This window comes from Oreochromis niloticus, linkage group LG22, assembly GCF_001858045.2.
Source record: "Oreochromis niloticus isolate F11D_XX linkage group LG22, O_niloticus_UMD_NMBU, whole genome shotgun sequence".
Lineage (NCBI taxonomy): Eukaryota > Metazoa > Chordata > Actinopteri > Cichliformes > Cichlidae > Oreochromis > Oreochromis niloticus.
Genome location: NC_031985.2, coordinates 7215754 through 7230001, shown reverse-complemented (window position 1 = coordinate 7230001; position 14248 = coordinate 7215754). Strand labels below are relative to the sequence as shown.

General features: G+C 39.7%; 2 long non-coding RNA genes across 6 annotated transcripts; one reads left to right on the top strand and one right to left on the bottom strand.

The window, feature by feature from the left end:
• Positions 1 to 2634: 2634 nt before the first annotated feature.
• Positions 2635 to 4286, top strand: LOC109196549 (uncharacterized). Its single transcript, XR_002057992.2, has 3 exons — positions 2635 to 2780; positions 3215 to 3273; positions 4232 to 4286. It is a non-coding gene; the product is annotated as an uncharacterized LOC109196549 (long non-coding RNA).
• A 2512-nt stretch (positions 4287 to 6798) lies between these two features.
• On the bottom strand, positions 6799 to 11896 carry LOC102080977 (uncharacterized). Of its 5 annotated transcripts, none has more exons than XR_003215984.1 (9): positions 11637 to 11675; positions 10850 to 10910; positions 9659 to 9854; positions 8965 to 9438; positions 8733 to 8847; positions 8123 to 8279; positions 7746 to 7870; positions 7522 to 7640; positions 6799 to 7379 (listed from the first exon to the last, which is right to left on the bottom strand). It is a non-coding gene; the product is annotated as an uncharacterized LOC102080977 (long non-coding RNA). The 5 variants fall into 5 exon arrangements; XR_003215985.1 differs by lacking the exon at positions 8733 to 8847 and having other exon boundaries at positions 8965 to 9170; positions 9325 to 9438; XR_003215981.1 differs by lacking the exon at positions 8733 to 8847.
• Positions 11897 to 14248: the final 2352 nt, after the last annotated feature.

The following is a 14248-nucleotide window of genomic DNA, read 5'->3' as shown; positions in this document are numbered from 1 at the left end:
TACAGTATGTATCTTTAATGACTTTAAAAAGCAAGAATTGGGTGCACAAGTTTTTAATTTACTGAAGTGAAGAACGGCTATATAGGAGCTGTGCCACTGACCAACACGTTCTCATTCCCAACTCGTCAAATGTGTGACGCATGGTCAGGCTCCCTCTGCTTCACGCGCAGCGTACCCCCCTCGCCTCCAGAATTGACGTGCAGGGTCCTCCTATTGAATACTATAGATCTCCTTAAACGTTGTTTATTGACGACAAGAGATTGCCGCGGAAGAGCCTGTTGTCCATATATTTATACATTTCCGAAATCACATTGTAGTGACGTATACAGAACACAATATATTTTATAATGTAAGCAACTATCTGAGAAACAGCAGATACAGCAGATAAATTAATTATAGGCCATTACTTTTGTATCGTTTATTGCATTTATGGAGGGAGTGGTGTATGCTGGGTAATGGCACAGCTAGCGACTGGGTGACTTTATTCACCCGCTTCGGATGTTATCAGTCCATACAGGAGTTATTAGCAGAAATCAGTCCCATAGATATGGGCCATCTCCACCTGCTAGATTGTTCAGAAGGTTGTTATCATCCATCCAGATGGAGGATCACTAACAGGAGCGTGGGAAGACTCCAGAATTCACTCCGGCTGGAATCCGGTGGATACAGCAGTGTTACAGGTAAGACCATTTAAACGCACAGCATTTATAGAATGACTATTAAACGTCAGCGAGTGTCAATAATGTTAATGTGGTTATGTTAGTAATACACCGAGTGCTAATATAACAGCTTTAAGATGCATTTGTAGATATTATTACGTGTTTTACCGTCTTTATGGTGCTAGCTTAAAGTTACGGTGTAAACGTTAGCTTATATTGGAGTAAAGCTATTATGTTAGGACAGAAATATTAGCTTCTGTCATGACTGATGAAGTTACTAGTTAATAAAGTTTGCAGTAAAGTGATTAATCGCAGCCACAGACTGACAGTAAATATCTCGATTAGCTTCAATGTATCTGTAATAAATATGTGCAAGTTTCAGTGCTTCGTTTAAACTGTATGATACTTATACTGACCCAGGGTCAGTGTAAAATACAATCCTAGCTGTGTGAACAAAGCCTGGCTCCTTTAATCCTGCATGACAAACCTCAGGATGCAGGTTATTATGACTCTTTCCTGCTGGCACACCTGTCACACCTGAGAGTCAGCTAGAAACTTACAGTGACGTGGACATCATGCAAAGACTGCCAGACTCTGTAATACTGTAAATGATCAGTGACTCAGGTTAACACTAAACTTTAAACAGTACCTCTGTGTCTCTGTGTGTGTGCTGAACATTTAGGATTAAGTCAGGCTGCATTGACTGTGGGACTTTTCTGTGTTAAAAGCAGGTTGAAGACGGCTCAGAAACATTTGAAGATTAAAATTTAGCATTATGGCTGCTGGTGGTGTGTAAAGCCTCTGCTCAGCTGTATTTTTGTTACTAATTTATGTTTGTTGTTGTTTAACACAGATTTCAGAAGAGCAAAGATGAGCACTGTTGCTTAATCCTTAATAGTTTAACTGGATTGGAAATCAAAAAAATCCTGATTCTTCTTCCACAGAAGTTTCATTTGTCAGTGTGGATCTGCTGAGTCACCTGAAGAACTCATTTCATTCTCCATGATGTTGATTTACAGAAATGTTTCACAGGAACTGATTCCTCCTAAAGGGTGAACTAGTGTGTTTCCATAGATTATCTCTGTATGAATGTACTTCTTAAATGAAGGCAAGTGTTTGTCCTGTTTTGTTCAGGTACAGTATGTGATATTAAGGGCAGAAGGTCATCACTGGGGGAAGACAAGAAGCAGAAGTCCTTCAAGAGGGAGTTGCAGAGAGGACACAGCCTGGTCACTGAGGTCAGAGGTCAGAATCTGAAACAGCTCAGGTTTATATTCTAGGGGTTGTAAAAAAAAATCTAAATGTATTTATAAAGAAACCTTTAAATAATATTTTAAATAATAGTCATAATTATGATTATTATTAGAAATATCAAATATTTAAGTAGATTTTCTGTCACATGTATTGTTTTCGCCCTGCGATAAACTGACAGCCTGTCTTTGTCCTGTATCAGCTGGGATAGGCTTCATCCTCCCGAGACCTTGAATTGGATACATTGTATTCCAATTATGTAATCTGATCATTTACAAACTCAAGGTATCTAATCAAAATGTAAGTAATAATTATAAAATGGGAAAGCAGAAATAAGTGTGACATAAATGTAAATGTGTTAGCTGACATAGAGGACAGCTACATGTAGTCTGAAAAACCTTTGTTGTCAAGTTTGCAGGTCCATCAGCACGAGACATTCTTACATAGAAGAGTCTGTTAAAGTCTCTAACTCAGTGAAGCATTATTGGTCCCGTCTGTTTGGATAAATATAATAACCTGATGTTTGTCCATTTATTGACACACTTTCTTAAGTGCTTATCCAGTTCAGGATCACAGTGGAGCTGCAGCTGGATGTGTTCAGTAAAGAAACCTTAGAAAAGTTAACAATAAACCTGCATCTCTGTACGTTGTTGTCCACAGGATGAGAAAATCAAACTGGAAGACTGTGGAACATGTTCATAAATGTGTGTGGTTATGCCTGAAAGGTTTCCCTAATAGTTCCTGGTGAATCAAAGCAGAACCATAAAGGTTGCTGGACTGGATGATGGCCTTACCCCTGAGAAGTCATCCTGTTAAAGGAGGAACCTGTTAGAAGCTGTTTTCAAAGTAGCTGAGCAGATTTCATCTCAAGTAAGCGATTAACTGTTTGTTTGTTTGTTCTGCCACTTAAAGGACATTTAAGGACGTCTTTTGAGTGTCCAGTTGAATTTATTCTAGTGACTGTCATGACAATTTGTATTGATGGACATATTTTACATGTTCATCCAGCTATTTAGTAAATTCTATCTATTTAGTAATATCTGTCAGCTATAAAATGTAATATAAATATAAAAAATATCTAAACATCTCCTGCCCATTATATTATAATGATGTAAGACCAGACGTCTGTTATCGTGTTACATAAGCATTCCTCACATATCAATGAGATGCTGTACAGTACAATCCTACTGACACAGCAGAGGGATAACAACGGCTATTCTACATTGTTACACAACACACTGAGCTGCATGATACAGACAAAGTGACTAAATCATCTTTTTTGTGGTTTATTGTCTTCAAACCAGCAGACAAAGCCGATGGCAGAAGATGTTTGGAGAAGAACTTCAGGCCGTGGACTGAAAAGGTATTTTTTTCTTGTTATCAAAAGACATTTGGAGTGACGGCTTCTACAACTGTGCTGAAGTGAAGCTTACAGTCTAAGAAGTCACAGTGTTGATATTCAGCACAAAGAGAAAAGCTCACTAGTTTGAATTTATTTACAATCATAGTTTTATAAATTCTGACTGTAAACAGCTTTTACAGCTTTGATATTGTTTGACACTCGATATCAGGTGATGGTATTTAATTTAAAGGTTTCTATGTCCCAATGAGCCATTTACACTGACCAGTGTCACTTTAACTGTAACACGTTCATTATTTAGATCCAACATTTCTAAGAGAAACAACTGAATGTAAAAAATGGCAGCCCTCAGACCAGGTTTAATTGATAGAGATATCTGCATGCATTATGAAAGTTATGTATCCCAGATAACTGTTATTCATCTAGTCCTGGCAGACCCACCCCTTCCTCCCAAGTTAACTGCAACCCAAAAGAACTAGTGGGGGTCATTACACACTCACAACCAGTGTGGGATAAAAAGAGCCATCAAAAACCTGTCAACCTGCACAGATACAGATGTGCTAAAAGCTATAAGAGTTAGAAGCTCTGCTTATGGAGAAACTTTCTAAGCCTAACAGAGACAGGTACTCCTGCCCAAATAACATGATATAACCCCACATACAGCCCAGCCATAAAGTGAACCAAGTCATTTAGTTAGAGACAGCATGGGACCAAATGCATGTAACCAGCCTGCACCAACCTGACATTTCTTCCTCCTGAATTAAATGAATGAATGGATGAAAGTTAAATGACTACAAACCTAAAGCCACTAGTTCCCATACTGGAGTTCCCCGACACTGTGTGTTAACTGTACTGAGCTTGTATCAACAGTTGCAGCAGGCTAAGCTACGTGAGACACTGCATTAAACGATTGTTTCTATCTTAATGGTTTCAGCTCATATGTTCTGCTTTTTCCTTTCAGTAGATCAAAGCAGCTCGTGCTCTGTCTGCTTCCATTCTGATGGCAGGAAGAAGAAGAAGAAGAAGAAGAAGAAGAAGACTTCAGCGAAGTGGCGTTCATGGTCTCAGTGAACAGTCATGGTCACACACTGCATGTGGTTTTAAAAGCAAGGTGTCTGTTCACCACAACAATCGAGATGTGTAATATTAGTGCAGCTACAGTTTGTTCTTGAACATCAGTTCTGTTTTCTACTTTGACCACTTAGACCAAAAAAAGTGTTGTTTTCAGATTCTTTCTTTTTAAATCTATAGAGCATCTGTTCATTTTTTATTAAAATTAGTTTCACATAAATGTTAGTGTTTCCTTTATGATCTTTTAATGCAACACTACACTGTACATGTCTACATTACAGACATTTCTGTTACCTATTTATGAGACTGGGCTGCTTGACTACGATTTGGAAGTGGATGCAAAATCACACGGATCGTGCTATTGTTTGTTTTTTAATACTATGGACAGGAGGTGTCTGACTAAGCAAAGATTAATCTGATCCCATTTCTACCTGTCTCTGCTGTTTCAACATTTCACTGAAGTTTGCTCAACTGTAATTGTCAGGATATATATTTATTCCAGCTCTCATAGGGCAAAGGAATGACTCAGACTTGTCAAATGTTCTTTGATTAGATACACAATATGGAGTTCACAATTTTCTTACAAATAAAACTATAATGACAAACATGAAAAGCTGTGCTTATTTGTGAGACATGATTTTTTTTTTTTAATGTGTTCATATTTAGACAGTGTGCATTTGTATGCTGAACCTGTAATGGTGAACCTGAGGTGATGGTCAGCAGAAGGCAAATATACATAAATATAAAACAGTATTGAAGTAATGTCTTTACCCTGTGCAGCGTGTGGACGCTGTGCACGCAATCACCTTATTCACTGTAGTAAACGTGCACCGCTAGCTCACGTGACTGACTGTTTCCATGGTTACATCGTATATTATTAGCTATGTAAACAGCTTCCAAAGATACCGCCATAGCTCTCTGCAGCTGTAACACTTTCACGCTTTGCAAATCATTTCACGTTTTTGATAGTTATGAAGACAGAATATGTTTTTAAAGTCATGCTAGGCTGTTGCTATGGTGGTTGCTGTGGACTAGGGTGGACCGCGCGTCCGATTCCTGTTATTAGCTGTCCGCCGTAGGAAGGCTGCGTTCCGTTTAGAAGTAGCGCCAATCTGCCGTAACTCGAACTCAAACCCCGCTTTGTTCTGTAATTAAAGGCATTTTATAGCCGTTCATGAAACGCACGCACACACACATAAAGCACTTTGCCTCACCATGAGAATGCAACTTTACTAAAACCTTTAAAGTATCTGATATAGGATAGAAAAATTAAGCAACCAGAGATTTAATGATGAAGACTCGGTTCTGTAGTTCACGTTTTACAGTCCTGAATGACTCACTGCACATCCATATAATTTATTGAAGAGGAGTTTAAAATGCACTTTACATTTAGACTGTTGCTGTTTAATTTTTTACATTGTTACTGTGTTATGTCATGAATAAGGTTTTTTACCTGCTGGGGGTTTGATGGATCAGCTGGACAATACAGTCAAAGACAGACTTCTTTCATCATATGCAAGAATCCTAGTTGGATTTTTGTTTTCACTCATATTTTTTAACCAAATATTGAAAACAACTCTGACTGACTGCATACCTGGTCAGGGTGTACATTACCTTTCACTCAAGCATCCCAGGACAGAGCCCTGCCCCACCATGAGCCTGGGTGGATACGTGGTTATAATATAAAATGACTGATACTGAATATGAATATTTCATGAATTATAATGCAAATTCCTAGGCGTTTGTTATATCCAGCAAGAGTAGTATTGATTACATATGTCTGGATTGCTAACCCTAACCCTAGCTCAACAGACCACAATGCCGTGGTCTCTCAGCATTATTACATGCTGTGAACATAAGTAGCTTTGATCAGTTTATGTTGTAAAAGGAATATTGAAAAAAAGATCGACATTGTGATGTTATTTCTTCCAAACTGACCAGAAACATGCTTATCAGACTCTCACAGCACAGGATCAGACTCACTGTGCATGATGGCTCAGGCCAGTAATGCTTGTTAGATTGTCAGTTGTTTAGTATACTTCTGTACAGTTAGGGTCACCATCTCTATTTCAGTATAATTAATATGCAGAAAACACTAAAAGTTGATTCTCTTCCAATATTCTAACATAATTAAAAAAAACTTTGACTTTGTAAGTACATATTGTTACAGTCCTAATGCCAATATGATTCTTCATAACTCCTGCTTTGAAATACTGAACTTTAAAATTTACCCGATGAAAGATAATTTACAGTGGCAGTCTGTCAGGATAATTCTGACTAAAAGATCACTGTATTAATCTGAATCCTTCTGCAATGTGCTGTGAGTGAATGCTGATGCAACTCACTGTGGGAAAGCTGTTAATAAAATGAATCTGTGACACATGCAACACATTCACAGAGGAAGAGGACACAAAGGGAGGACACGCAGAGGCTGTGTTAAAGTCAGAAATCCAAATCTTTAGTCAAAAACAGGCGGCGGTTACAAACAGGAAGACAAGCAGTCCATTAAACAGTCTACAGGGTCAAACATACAGAGAATTCAAACAGCAGTAAAAAAATAACTGTACACTGAAAAACTTAAAGCAATATGAGACGCAATAAAAGGAAGCAGCGCAGTATATTCACTGAATTATCATCAATTACAAAAGAGAAAAATGACGATTGCTAAGGATTATTTTCTTAATTGCATTTAGACTGTGGCTGGTAAAGACGGAAACATACAGAATGTAAACTGTGTGAGTTTGGTGAACTTTGTTAGTAACAAATGAGGTAAAAAAAAACAAAACAGACAAAACACAGAAAGAGGCTCTCAGTATTCATGAATAATTAGAAAGCATCTAAACATTCTGGTCGTGGATTTTTACAGTCTTAGTTCCGCTCGCTGTCATCATTGTAATCATTATGATCAATGGCGAGGTCCTGAGATGGGCGGGACTGTCTCTGGTGATGTCACCATGAAGAAACAGCATCTGGCACGTGTTGGTGAAACATCCCAGTACACTGGTGTAGTTTCCTCTCCAGCTGTTTGACATTTGACACTTCAACATTAAGGGGAAGAAGAAGAAACAGTGTTAGGTCAGGTGACCCCATGGTTTCTAAAATAACTGACAGGAAGTAACCAGGCCGTTAGAAACGAATGGCATGTGTTTAGAGTTACTGTAGTTAGGTAACTCTACTTACCAAAAGCAGCAGCACACAGATGAACAAGGATCAGATGCTGAATGTTGCAGGAACATGCTCACGTGTGGTGGAGTACTGCTCCGGCAGGTTAGACAGTCCAAGACTGATATCCTGCCCATCTGAGAGTTTGAAAACACACATGCAAAGATTTATTTTGTGTTACAGTCAAAGTTGGATGTTAATTTTTGTCCTTTAAAAATGTTTGTGTATTTGAAAGCACTAACATTTAAGGATGACTCAGATCGTCTCTCTCTAAGAGTATCTCCTTTAAAGGGGAGACAAGTGTATCCACTGATCCACGTCACTTTACCTGGATGATGACTCCTCTCTCCCTCACTCAGAAACACTCCTAATATAACCAAGCAAATAAATAATATTGAAGATTTACTTACATCATTAGAAAAACAGTAAAAACATCTCCCTTTGATTCCATTCCTCCATTCCTGCTAAACATCAGGCAACAAACATCCCAGTAAATCACAGTAAAATGTAAAGCACATGTTTTCTCTGCTTTGTCTAACCTCTGCAGAGCCTCTGCCAAGAAAAACATATCTGAAAGCATAAAACAAATATACATTTCATAACACGTCACTGGACAAACCTCGGTCAGTTGATTTCCTCTGTGCAGTGCAGACGAGCATCAGTCAGCAAGTCAAGGTGGTGAGAAGGACTCGTGCCCTTTGTGACTCTGCTAGTTCTTCTGAGGAAACACCACCGTCTCTCCACACCGTCACCATCTGTGAGCACAAACTGCTCCTCTGCCAGCATGTAGGAAATCAGATATCACACACACAAGGGTGAAGAAACATCAGAGCTCAACTTTGGATACTTTAGATCTAAATAGATCAAAGTAGCTCTTAGTTTCAGCAATCAGACAAACAATGATACCAAACTGATTTTGTATGAATACAATATGGTATTTTCAAAACAGGTGTCAAATTAATGTATTAAAACTAATACAGATATATGTATATATATATATATAAATTATAAGAATATATATTTATTTTTTTATTTAATAATTGCAACTGAATGAATTAAATATTGAACCAAAATATATTGCCACATTCTTCATTCTCAAATACAAATTTCACAAAGTAAAATTTTGATTAACATAAACAATATGAATTACAAAAAATAATTGTATATTATTAAAATATTATGCAACTGTGACCAAAGTCAGAATCATCATTACAGTACTGTGGACTTACTGCTTGATAAACTTCAGGGGAGATCATGATGACAGAAAACTGTAAACAACACTCTGAAGTCTGAAGCTGCTTTTCTTGTTTCTGTGACCTCAGCACACTGACAGACCTGAAGTTGCTACAGATTTTAAAAAATGATAATTATAGGGAAGAAACTTCTCTTTTTCATCCGTTTAATCAAACATTTGATGCCTCAGCTGTCTCAGTCCTAAAGCATTCTGCAACTACAACTAACCTGAGGAGACTTGGATTTGGCTGCAGGTGCCCCTGTACATCCTTCTCAGCAGCACACATGTGGGTACCATTTAATCATACTTCTTCCTGAGCTTTGCTTCATCACAAGACTAAAGGTGGCATCCCATGTCACGGTCTTATCATCATCCAATTGGAGAAGAAACATTTACGGTCATTCTGGTTTTGTTTTCTGATCCTGCAAAAAGACTGAGGACAACAAAGCCCAGAGAACACGAGATACACAACATCCAACATTCAGACTCAACAGCCTCCATAAATGAAGAGCACCAGGTTGGTTCAGTTATACTAGATATGAGCATGCTTCACATTACTGTGTATGAATAATAATCAAGAGACAAACTTTGAAGATGCAGAGCATGATGTCCCATCATCAGACTGCAAACAAACATCCACCAGGCTTCTTTGTTGGCAGAGGTGATGATGCTCCCATCAGGGATCAGTAGAGTGTATTAACCTGTGGTATAAGCAGCAGTCACTGAAATATTACTGTTTCACTTTCTCTGTATTTATTATTATTATTGTGCTATCTACTGTACAATATAAAGCGCCTTGAGGTGACTTTTGTTGTGATTTGGCGCTATATAAATAAAATTGAATTGAACTGAATTGAATTTCAGATATGAAATCTAGCACATAAAAGCCAGGGTGGGAGGGATCTCTGCAAACTGACTTACCTCTGCAAGTGTGAGGCTGTTCCTCCAGCCTCAACAAAAATCTGACTCTCCAGTCACAGACAAACAAAAAAACTCCAGCTGGGAGATAGAAAACGCTGCTTGGGTCTTGCTGGATGTTGCTGGTCAGAGTCCACACATTAGCAGAGTGCTGCTTGGTCCCACTGACCCATGTGGACAGCGACTGTGAAGAACTGTTCTGGCAAACAGAAAAGAGAATTAAATGACAAAAAGCCAAACAGGATTTCCACAAAGACTCTCTTAGAATCAGCAATCAGAAAAATCATTGGTTCATATTACAATTAAATATGACCAGGCTCCTTAAATATAAGCAGTTAAGATCTGATTTGATTTACATTCTTCACACAGCACATTTGTCCAGGCTGTCAGGTAAACATAGAATTAATCTCAGGTAACATGACTGATAGTAGAGATTCAGTAAGAAAGATTGCCAGCTCTAATATTATTGCCACACCAACAGCTCAGATTTCTAGAAGTATTTAAACAAATGTCAGTCTATCCATTCATTTTCTTCTGAATATTCAGTTCACAGTGGGAGGGTGGGGGGTGTTGTGGAATTTTGTAAATAAAGTCTGCAACATAGAAAGAGCTGTGATCCAGCTATTTATTACTGCGCGCAGGAGAGCCAACACACATCAAACATCACAGTTCACAGTCATGTCAGCTCTGCCACAGAAGTCGTGCTCCCACTCCTTTATGCATTCCAAGAAAAAGGGAGGAAGTTACAAACTGATCATACCACACTTCACGCGCCTCGCTATGAAACCTAACGGATCAATGGTTAAGCTGTTTTGTGCCCTTGGCCTTATCAGCACCTGTAAAGGGAGTTGTTTTCTCAAACTGCTGATGCTGAAGTAAGTTCATCTAGTTTTAGAAACTTTCACTGATCAGTCTATAACAGTGTCACAACTAAGCAAATGCATAAGCACTTAAATACTTTAAATGAGAATAATAGAAAATAATAGTCTGTCAGAGGACTAACACAGAGACAGACGTCAGAGTAACAAATCTATTTAAAATTAATGTAAGCTTGCTGCAGCTGTATGTATGAACATGTGTTTCTGTGCTCACAGTCCACCTCTCAGGAACCTGCAGTTCATTTTAAGTCTACTTTAAACAGACCTCACAAAAGGCTGATGTGGCTGGATCAGTAGTCTGATGTAAGTACGATACCTTTGGCCAGGGATTAATCTGGTACATCGCTTCACTGCAGTCTTGCGTATTTTCCCCACACCTGAATAAAAAATACTGATATTTACATATAACAGCTTCAGCTGATGCAGCCTGACTCAATCCTGATTCCAGATGTTCAGCACACACAGAGACACAGAGGTACTGTTTAAAGTTTAGTGTTAACCTGAGTCACTGATCATTTACAGTATTACAGAGTCTGGCAGTCTTTGCATGATGTCCACGTCACTGTAAGTTTCTAGCTGACTCTCAGGTGTGACAGGTGTGCCAGCAGGAAAGAGTCATAATAACCTGCATCCTGAGGTTTGTCATGCAGGATTAAAGGAGCCAGGCTTTGTTCACACAGCTAGGATTGTATTTTACACTGACCCTGGGTCAGTATAAGTATCATACAGTTTAAACGAAGCACTGAAACTTGCACATATTTATTACAGATACATTGAAGCTAATCGAGATATTTACTGTCAGTCTTTGGCTGCGATTAATCACTTTACTGCAAACTTTATTAACTAGTAACTTCATCAGTCATGACAGAAGCTAATATTTCTGTCCTAACATAATAGCTTTACTACAATATAAGCTAACGTTTACACCGTAACTTTAAGCTAACACCATAAAGACGGTAAAACACGTAATAATATCTACAAATGCATCTTAAAGCTGTTATATTAGCACTCGCTGTATTACTAACATAACCACATTAACATTATTGACACTCGCTGACGTTTAATAGTCATTTTATAAATGCTGTGCGTTTAAATGGCCTTACCTGTAACACTGCTGTATCCACCGGATTCCAGCCGGAGTGAATTCTGGAGTCTTCCCACGCTCCTGTTAGTGATCCTCCATCTGGATGGATGATAACAACCTTCTGAACAATCTAGCAGGTGGAGATGGCCCATATCTATGGGACTGATGTCTGCTGATAACGCCTGATGGACTGATAACATCCGAAGCGGGTGAATAAAGTCACCCAGTCGCTAGCTGTGCCATTACCCAGCATACATCACTCACTCCATAAACGCAATAAACGATACAAAAGTAATAGCCTGTAACGTGATTTCGGAAATATATAAATATACGCGATAAATATACGGACAACAGGCTCTTCCGCGGCAATCTCTTGTCGTCAATAAACAACGTTTAGGGAGCTCTATAGTATTCAATGAGAGGACCCTGCACGTCAATTCTGGAGGCGAGGGGGGTACCCTGCGCGTGAAGCAGAGGGAGCCTGACCATGCGTCACACATTTGACGAGTTGGGAGTGAGAACGTGTTGGATTTATTGGAAACCTTTGAAAAGTGACCAATTCAGAACACCTTTAACATTAGGGACCCATTTGTGTGAGACATCTTTATTAAAACCTTTTTTATATACATATTTATATATTACCCAATGTTTCTAATTTTGTGAGCCCTTCTGTTAAATAATCATCAGTGGAATCTGCTACCTGTAGACTTTTAATACCTGTATCTGGATTCTTAGTTACTCAACCATAGACAAATTGCAAACGTTTCTTGGTATAATAATAAATGATAAAATAAGCTGGAAATTTCAAAGTTTGAAAAAGCATTTCAATATTCAGTATAATAGAACAAATTCTGGACGACAAATGACTTCACAATCTTTATTGTTCACTTATTTCACTGTATTTCTGTTATTGTGCAGAGGTTTGAGGCAATACTTATAAATGCTCACTATTACCATTATCCATATTACAAAAAAAAAAAGCCATTAGAATAATCCATAATTCTGGTTACAGAGATCCCACTATTCTTACAATCAAAAACACAACAATTCACTGATCTAGTTCATCTTCTCACTGTGCCAAATTTGTATAAAGCAATAAACAACCTACTTCTTAACAGTATTCTAAAACCGTTTTCTAAAAGGAATTTGGGATAGAATTCGAGAGGAGAGATAAATTAAAAACATCCCTGTTTCTGTATCTCTGTATGTGGAGTGAAGCTGTGGAACAGACCGAGAGGAGCTGAAGCAATGTCCCAGCATGCCTCAGTAAGTATGGGTCTTGCAAAGTACAGGGAGCAGGGCCTTGACCGGGTGTCACTACTTATTCCCCGTTTATCCAAATGTGGGCGCGCACACACACACACACACACACACACACACACACACATATGTTTATATAAAACACCCAGCTCGCCCCTGTGGGCGGTTTATCCTTCAAGCTCGGGTCCTCTACCAGAGGCCTGGGAGCTTGAGGGTCCTGCGCAGTATCTTAGCTGTTCCCAGGACTGCGCTCTTCTGGACAGAGATCTCCGATGTTGTTTCTAGGATCTGTTGGAGCCAATCACCTAGCTTGGGAGTCACCGCACCTAGTGCTCCGATTACCACGGGGACCACCGTTACCTTCACCCTCCACATCCTCTCGAGCTCTTCTCTGAGCCCTTGGTATTTCTCCAGCTTCTCGTGTTCCTTCTTTCTGATGTTGCTGTCATTCAGAACCGCTACGTCTATCACTACGGCTGTCTTCTTCTGTTTGTCTACCACCACTATGTCCGGTTGGTTAGCCACCACCATTTTGTCCGTCTGTATCTGGAAGTCCCACAGGATCTTAGCTCGGTCATTCTCCACCACCCTTGAGGGCATCTCCCATTTTGACCTCGGAACTTCCAGGTTATACTCGGCACAGATGTTCCTGTACACTATGCCGGCCACTTGGTTATGGCGTTCCATGTATGCCTTGCCTGCTAGCATCTTGCACCCTGCTGTTATGTACTGGATTGTCTCAGGGGCATCTTTACACAGCCTGCACCTGGGGTCTTGCCTGGTGTGATAGACCCCAGCCTCTATGGATCTTGTGCTCAGAGCTTGTTCTTGTGCTGCCATGATTAGTGTCTCTGTGCTGTCTTTCAGTCCAGCTTTGTCCAGCCACTGGTAGGATTTCTGGATATCAGCCACCTCCTCTATCTGCCGGTGGTACATACCGTGCAGGGGCCTGTCCTTCCATGATGGTTCCTCGTCTCCCTCCTCTTTCTTGGGTTTCTGCTGCCTGAGGTATTCACTGAGCACTCGGTCAGTTGGGGCCATCTTCCCAATGTATTCTTGGATGTTCGTTGTCTCATCCTGGACTGTGGTGCTGACACTCACCAGTCCCCGGCCTCCTTCCTTTCCGTTTAGCGTACAGCCTCAGGTTGCTGGGCTTGGGGTGAAACCCTCCATGCATGGTCAGGAGCTTTCTTGTCTTTATGTCAGTGGCTTCTATCTCCTCCTTTGGCCAGCTTATTATACCAGCTGGGTACCTGATCACGGGCAGGGCGTAGGTGTTGATAGCCCGGATCTTGCCCGGACCCATGTGCCTGTTCATCTCAGCCGATATGATGCCTGACAGGAGCTTCCATATAGTACTGAGGCAGGTTA